The sequence below is a fragment of the Saccostrea cucullata genome, unplaced genomic scaffold (genome assembly GCF_032062105.1).
Source record: "Saccostrea cucullata isolate Sc308-1 unplaced genomic scaffold, CSIRO_AGI_Scuc_v1 ctg6694, whole genome shotgun sequence".
Lineage (NCBI taxonomy): Eukaryota > Metazoa > Mollusca > Bivalvia > Ostreida > Ostreidae > Saccostrea > Saccostrea cuccullata.
In genome coordinates this window covers 2,594-10,757 of record NW_026928621.1, presented here as the reverse complement: position 1 = coordinate 10,757, position 8,164 = coordinate 2,594, and the positions used below count along the sequence as shown (strand labels likewise).

Below are 8,164 nucleotides of genomic sequence, written 5' to 3'. Positions count from 1 at the left end.
CGAAAGGGGCGAAAATTTCCCTGTATACAGTACTTTATGTGTACTAAAAATAGCGGGCTTCATATTTGTGTCTGATAATCTGTAAACTATATGTATACACATGACTTTTAATGAGTTACGCAGTACCTTCACATACATGTACTTGACCTTGAGAAGGAATTCACACTCAAATCTCATACTTCACATATTTATTTTTTGTGGCAAGTCCTTTTATTGGATACCAAATACCTTGACCTTTTGACCTTGACCTTAGATATTTCAGGACTGATGAAAAACATTAACCTTGGCAATAACTTTTGAAGAATAAGGGCTAGGGCTTTTTTACTTCACATGTGTATTTCCGTAATAAGACCTTTAATTCAATACCAATAACCTTGAGCTTCTGACCTGGAAACCCTAGCCCTAACCATTCATAAGTTATTGCTAAGTTTTTTTCATAAGTCTGGAAATCTCCAAGGTCAAAAGGTCAAGGTTACTGGTATCCAATAAATGATCCTGCCACAAAGAATACATATGTGAACTATGGAAGCTCTAGCCTTAACTGTTTAAAAGTTTTGGTTAGTTTTTTTTAAAAAGTTGGTCAAACTCTAAGGTCAAAGGTCTTCGTATCAAATGATAGGTCTTGTCACAAGGATTAAAAAAATATACATGAAAGCACTAACTCTAACCCTTTAAAAAATTTGGTCAAGGTTTGTTTTTTAAAGTAGGTCAAACTCAAAGGTGAAAGGGTCAAAGCCCTTGGTATCTAATGAATGGTCTTCTCACAAGTATTGCATGTCTGAAGTAGGAAAGCTCTAGCCCTTACAATTAAAAGGTTACTGCGAGGTTTAAGTTTTTTGAGCACACCTGATTTGAAGGCTCAAGTAAGCTTTTCTGATCACATTTTGTCTGGCATCCATTTGTCTGTAAACTTTTCACATTTACAGTTTTACATAGAAATATATAGGAAAATTCTTTAAAAATCTTCTTAAGAATAGCAAAGCCATGATTGGTCAGGAAACTACTTCTGGATGTAAACTTTTCAATAATAAACCAATTTCTACTTTTTCCTAGCCACAGTGCTCAGGTGAGCGATGTGGCCCATGGGCCTCTTGTCATTAGTATGTAAATCTCCGAGGTCATAATCAAAAGGTCATTGTTGGTGGTACATGTATGACAAATGAGAGATCTAAACACAAGGAGTACATATGTGAAATATGAAAGTCATAGCTCCTCTAAATCAAAAGTTATGGGCAAGGTTAAAGTTTTTGCGGACAAACAGCTAGACAGACCGAGACACGACAAAAACTATATACCCCCGAAACTTCATTTACGAAGGCATGAAAACATAAGCACAAAGCAAGACTCAAGTTATTAATTTATTATATTGTTTCTGGCATAAACAAGAGAAAAATGAAATATCTCTAAATTCCAGTCTTATCAGTGTCCTGTTTGTGTGGGATTTTTACCTGCCATTACATGTTAACATATCAGTATTCTGCATTGCTAATCTTGAAATGCCTAAAAACTGGACTATGCTCTCTCAAATTAGATAAACCATCAAGTCAAAAGCTTATAGGCTCAGTGTTGCGGAACAAATAATACAGAATTAAGATCTGACAGTCTATAAATCCATCTGAATATAAACAATTCTTTCTCCCACTTCAGATCCTTTTCTTTCCAACAAACTTCTTTTCAAAGTGGGTTATGACATCCTTCATAGGAAGAACTGAAATATAAAAATATCATTATACCACCTGATTCATGAAGAATTAAATAACACATAACAAGAGGCTCATGGGCCACAATGCTCACTTAGGTCACTTGGTCCTGGTGTTCTGCAGAATTTAAACAAGTAAAGAACGGAATTGTCAAAGCTTCTCAGGTGAGCGACGTGGCCCATGGGCCTCATGGGCCACATCGCTCACCTGAGAAGCTTTGACAATTCCGTTCTTTACCAGATTTCCCCCTTCAGTCTTGTGATACATATTGTTACCCCACCATACCCAACTGATCATAATGTAGATAATTTGAAATCTACACTATCATAGGATCCTTTGATTCCCCATTGTAAAACTTTGATTCCCTATTATGGCCCGCCCTACCCCCGGAGGTCATGATTAGAACAATTTAGATCTACACTACTCAAGGATGCTTCCACATAAGTTTTAGCTTTTCTGGTCCAGTGGTTCTTGAGAAGATTTTTTAATGACCCCACCCTATTGTTGTCTTTTCTTGATTATCTCCCCTTGTGAGGGAACTTGGCCCTTCATTTTAACAATTTGAATTCCCCTTCAACCAAGGATGATATGTACCAAGTTTGGTCAAAATTGGCCCAGTGGTTCTTGAGAAGAAGTTAAAAATGTGAAATGTTTACAGACGGACAGCTAGACAGACAGACAGACGGACGGACAACGAACAAAATGTGATCAGAAAAGCTCACTTGAGCCGAAGGCTCAGGTGAGCTAAAAAATGTTCCTTTTTTCAATGAAAAATGACCCAATATTGTGGCCTCACCATAGCATAAATATTAAACGGGTTTACTTAAAGCAATATGAGCTGCTTGTTTGACAATTTTATTGCAAAATTGTAATTAACTAATTTAATGACAGAAAAATAAATCATTTATAAACTTCTGTTGTTCATTATTGCTATGGAAAATTTTTCATTAGCTTTGATTTAAGCAAAATTGATTTATTGTCGTCCTGTACAATAATGATTTCTTATATAAAACTGTATATTTGGTTGAAAAGAAATATTTCTTCTGAAACATTTTAAACCTTATTTTGGGCTTATTGGTCATAGGGGTTTAAATTATCTACAAATTTATCATAAAAGCACATTTGACCAGCAAAATAAAATTTTCAAAGATACAGCTCATATTGCTTTAAAGTTAATAACATGTCCTACTGTCCTTCTATCACACTTTGAACTCCACATGCTGATATATATTAATAAGAGTAACTCCACTGCATGAACATTTCTGACCTTGACCTCAATTTTCTTAACTTTATGTTAAGTTCTGTATCAAAAGTTGTTTCATATATTTTTATCAAACCTTAGATATGTGCAGATACATATTGACGGGATCTATTCAACTTCATAATCATTATTTTACTTGATCTTTCCTTTGACCTTGACCTTTCTTTAAATTAGTGAGTATAGCTTAGTTTTAAAGAAACTATTCAAGAGACTTTGGTTTATCTTCATATGCTTAAACTATATACATTGATAAGAGCTATTCAGTTGCATGAACATTTTTTATCTTGACATCTCTAAAATTTGTGTTAAGCTTTAAATTTTAAAGAAATTATCTAACATATTTTATATATTAAAGTTTTATACGGTGAACATTTTGAATAGCGTTTTCAAACTGCAACAAAAAAACTGCCACTGTGTTAAATAATTTCTTATTTCTTTCTAACCATTAATGTCCTTTTTACCTTTGTGTCATTTACAACTATTTTTAGTGGAAAACTTCTTCTTTCTTTACAACACAGTTTTCTTTCTTTAAAACCTGCATGCCTATAAAAATCAAGACTCTTTGTTGCTCCTGAAATTGAATGTGCAAATAATTCTTTAAAAACTAGAGCATAATTTGTATTTCTCATGGTGACTGATGATTGAACAAAAAAATGTAGAAATTCTCATATTTAAAATCTACTAACTCCTAAATGGCTTTTATGCTGTGACTTTAAAAACACCCAGAGGAAATCTAATTAAAATTAGATCCCCTCACATACACTAACATCTAGTAACAACATCCCACAGAGGGTCATGTCAGAGGTCAGATTCTATCATCCAATCAAATTGTTGCCTGCAAAATCATTGTATATTTGTTGAAGCGAATAAGTCTACAGTTGTCCCAAATTGGACCTCTGACGTGACCTTCTATGGGATATTGTTAGATGTTAGTGTAGCAAGTATGAGAGCGAATCTAACATTTAACTTCAACTTCCAGTAGATTGACCCAGAGGTGAACATACTATAAAATTACATATTTTCCTGGGTTCAAACTTCGTGGTTTGATGAAAAATCTTGGTTCCTGGGGATTTGATTTTGTGGATGAAAAATTGTTGGGTAGTTTTATATGTAACAATTTACAGTTTGTGGTGGACATGAATTTGTGGGTCTCTCCACACCTCGAAAACAACGAAAATTACACCCCAACGAAATTTGTGATTATACAGTAAATGTGCATGTTCATACCCCTTTATAATAAATGAAAAAGGCTGTCTTTTACCTGGAACTTTTTGTACCATCCCACAGCAGCTCCTTTCCTCAACTTATGCATAATCTGCAACATAACAGTTGTTTAATAAAAAAATGTTTTCATCCAATCATAGATAAAATCAGCCAATGAAGACAATAATTTTCATCAATAGTCAGACTTTTAACTTCAAGTTTTTTGTTTGTTTTTATGTTGTTTAATGTTCCTCTCAAAAATGTTTTCACTCATATGGAGACGCCACCATTTGCTGGTGGAGAGCTTCAAATTTATTCTATACTCAGCAATTATGGCCATTGAACACTGAGGGACCTTTTTTGAGCCAGCACCTACATAGGACCTCGGTTTATACCATTTTATCTGAATGTAGTAGTCCTGGAAGTGCTAGCCACTGATTGTCTTGCTATCTCTGATCACATGGTATATGTCACCACTTGCTTCCTATCATCGCACTCTTTTTCCGTTACCGGGTGCAAAGTACAGACATGTCTTTTCAGCTCCATCAATATTGTGTATTGGATATAAAATGCAGTACACTGCGGTCACTAATAAATCTCAATTGTGTTATTTAACCATTGTGTTTTCTGTTTTCTGCCATCAACACATTCGGATATAATATATCTTATGTTATACGTGTTATATGAAGAACTGGTCTCCATGTCCCACAATGGGATTCGAACCCATGACACAAGGATAACTCCTGACTTTACTAAGTCTAATACAGTCTAAAACGGGCGACTCAACTGACCCGAGTCTCAATGTTAATAACAATAGATCTCAATGTAAATAACTTACTTCAGAGAAAATTCAAGTTAAAACTGTAAAGTGTACAAGCTATTTAGCCTAATAGTAAACTAAAGGAATGTCTGTTAGTAAATATATATACACTATATCATTTAATTTAACGCCACTTAATCTACATTTGGAACATAAATTCATAATGCAATGGCATGCATTGATGCAACCTCAATCTCCAATACAAAAGTACAGAGATAATTCGAACTGGCTTCTTCCGAAGCTGTCGTTCAATAACACCATACTGACAGCTGATTTCTGAGACATTTCCTTTATCGAATGAATAGAATTCACTTATTTGTACATTAATATAACAAAATCATCTTTACTTACCGGCAAACCGCCTGCCTTTCCCTGGCCGCGCACTCGGCACTTCGTTGGAAAGCACATGGCCTTTAACCACATGATTTTCTTCGGCAGACAAACGTTTACTTTTTCAAGCGTCCAAATGATAATAATCTTTCCCAAAAATTGAAGTCAAGATTATAATTGTTCTGTACATCAAAATCACACAAACGTTTGATTTCAAGCGTCTAAATAATAATAATGTTGCAACTTTTTTGGTCGCGATTATTATTGTTGGAGTAGGACAGATTATAATTGTATGATCGATGTGGAATAAAATTGGCATGAAATTGAAGCGAAATAAAAATAATGTGTTCGCTTGGACAAAAAAGATTATAATTGTTAAAAGTAAGAATAATTATTATAATTTTGAGGTGAAATAAAAATAATGTTTTTAAACATCGACTGACAAGATTATAATCATGAGGCGAAAAATTATAATAATGTGTTCACATTGACTGGCAAGATTATTATTGTGAAGTGAATGATTATAATTGTAGGACAAAATAATAATAATGTGTACACATTTAACAAACAAGATTATAATTGTTGCAGGAAAATAATAATAATGTTGTAAAAAGCAAGTTTGGATGAGATAATTATTTTTGGTATATTATATAGGAAAAAAATAATAATAATGTGGGGGTACCCTAAGGCTTTCCATAAGTACGTGTAATAAGCTATTATTTTAAATAAGACCAATTACTAATTGGCATTCAATTTTGAACCATCAGTGGAAAAGCTCATTGTTATTGACACATGCATGTATATGTTTCTTTAGCATTTGACCTATGAAATGTTTGGTCACCCCAAATGCTATTGAAATGAGAACTGTTTTTGTTTATCATAATTACAATTGCCTAAGATAAATGTTATTCAGTAACATGTAGGACATGTACAATTAAACTTTTCTTTTATACTTATGTGAGATGGAAAAAACGCAATTCAGAAACCTTAGCCTTCCATCACAATAAACGCACTAAGGCAGGCAACTAATAATTAATCGACAGCAACCAATGACCCAACATCAGTCAATCTATGTCGTTCCAAGTTATATATACTGAATGGGTAAAATATATCTCATATGTACTCAAACCATTAATTCATTTGTCCAGAAAGGAATGATACATGTAACAATAAAAATAATTAAACGTCAAACAGTGAAGAACGTTAACGCGGTAGCTCGCATGTGTTTCTCATAGTCTAAGTCTAATTTTGATCATCTTTTATTGTTAAGTCTTGTTTATATAAGAAAAATGAAATTGGATAACATGGTCTCATTTCAAGAATTAAGATTCTTTTTTCTTTGGTTTTTTTTTTTTTTTTTTTTTTGTTATTGTCTTTTTTTTCGCTTTTTTTTCATTTAAGAACCTTTTCTTATCAAAAAAAATGTAGATAAATATTTCTCTTTTTCAGTTTGCCCTGGTGGTTGGCTGCCTTTTGATGGCCATTGTTATCTTTTCAGTAAAACCGCAAGCTCCTGGAACGATGCAAAGGTACATATTATATATTGTAAAAGCATGTAATATATTTTACAAAAACATGTATAATATATGTTTTTTTTAATTATTAGCATATTGTAAAAAGCTACGCAGGTTTGTTAAGGCAGCACACGGATCAGACTTCGACGAATTAACACTTTTTTTTATTAATATGTAACATTAATTCACCTGAAAAATCATGAATAAAACTTTTGCTATCTTAATGCATTCTAAAGACTTCAATTGAACTTAAAATACAGGAAGTACAACACCACGACGTCACCACGTGCCGTCTATAATAAGAAAACACTGCCCCAGGGATAATTAATTTCAATTGGTATTTATAGTTTTGTAAAACATCCAGTATCTAGAAAAGTGGTGATAGAATGGGACTGTTCTATTACAGAAATGATTATTCAAAACTTTCGGACAAAACCTTCCCAAATTTTTTTTACATTTTGATCATGAGATCGAAAAAATGCATCGATTTCCGCTAAGCATACGATTCTAGTAGCACTTTCCAAAAACAAAAGAATAAAAACGTTAGAGAGAAACAAAAATTAAGTTTCAAAGTATGCGGCGTAGTGTTAAAATTTTTCAGCTTTTTTGTTACGACCGAAAGAGGAAAGGCTAATCAGCAAGTAAATACACTGTCTGCTGTTGTTGTACGAAGAAGTTGTAGAATTATATTGACATACCCTATTCATAAGCTTTATTCCCATATGAATCACATATGCTATTCATTCTAAATGCTTTTAAACTCCGATTTCCTGTGTTTTGTGGACATGAATTATCGTAACGTTTCACTGTCACTCTGCTAATACTGATCAAGAGTTATGACGTTATGACAGGTATCGTATATAACCCCTATAATAAATACATAGACCCAGACACCATTTATATTTTGCCTCTGCATATTCATTTTTTCGACCTCAAATCATACTTATGTACCGATTTTTAAGAAATTGTCATCTTTAAAGTTCACGTCATGTAGCTTACTTTGACGTCATATCATATAGGCAAGGAAAAATATTTGGTATAAACCTTAACATACCTGCTTAAATAACATTGTTAAACATACATGTATATGGCATATGTATTACATATTTTAAAAACATGTACAACCTTATGGAAAAATATGTCTAACATTTATTACACACTTAGTAATAAATACAGATTTTTTGCATATGCGATATGGCTGACGTCACAATAGCCGTATCAACCCTGCAGGGCTGATATGGATTTGCGGGGCTGATATCCGTATCAGCCCTGCAAATCCATATCAGCCCTGCAGGGCTGATACGGCTATTGTGACGTCAATATCACACCCTTAGTA

At 33.3% G+C, this 8,164-nt stretch overlaps 1 long non-coding RNA gene across 1 annotated transcript; it reads right to left on the bottom strand.

The window, feature by feature from the left end:
• Positions 1 to 1,389: 1,389 nt before the first annotated feature.
• LOC134278219 (uncharacterized) lies at positions 1,390 to 5,402 on the bottom strand. The gene is made up of 4 exons (XR_009994394.1): positions 5,336 to 5,402; positions 4,223 to 4,276; positions 3,423 to 3,532; positions 1,390 to 1,708 (listed from the first exon to the last, which is right to left on the bottom strand). It is a non-coding gene; the product is annotated as an uncharacterized LOC134278219 (long non-coding RNA).
• Positions 5,403 to 8,164: the final 2,762 nt, after the last annotated feature.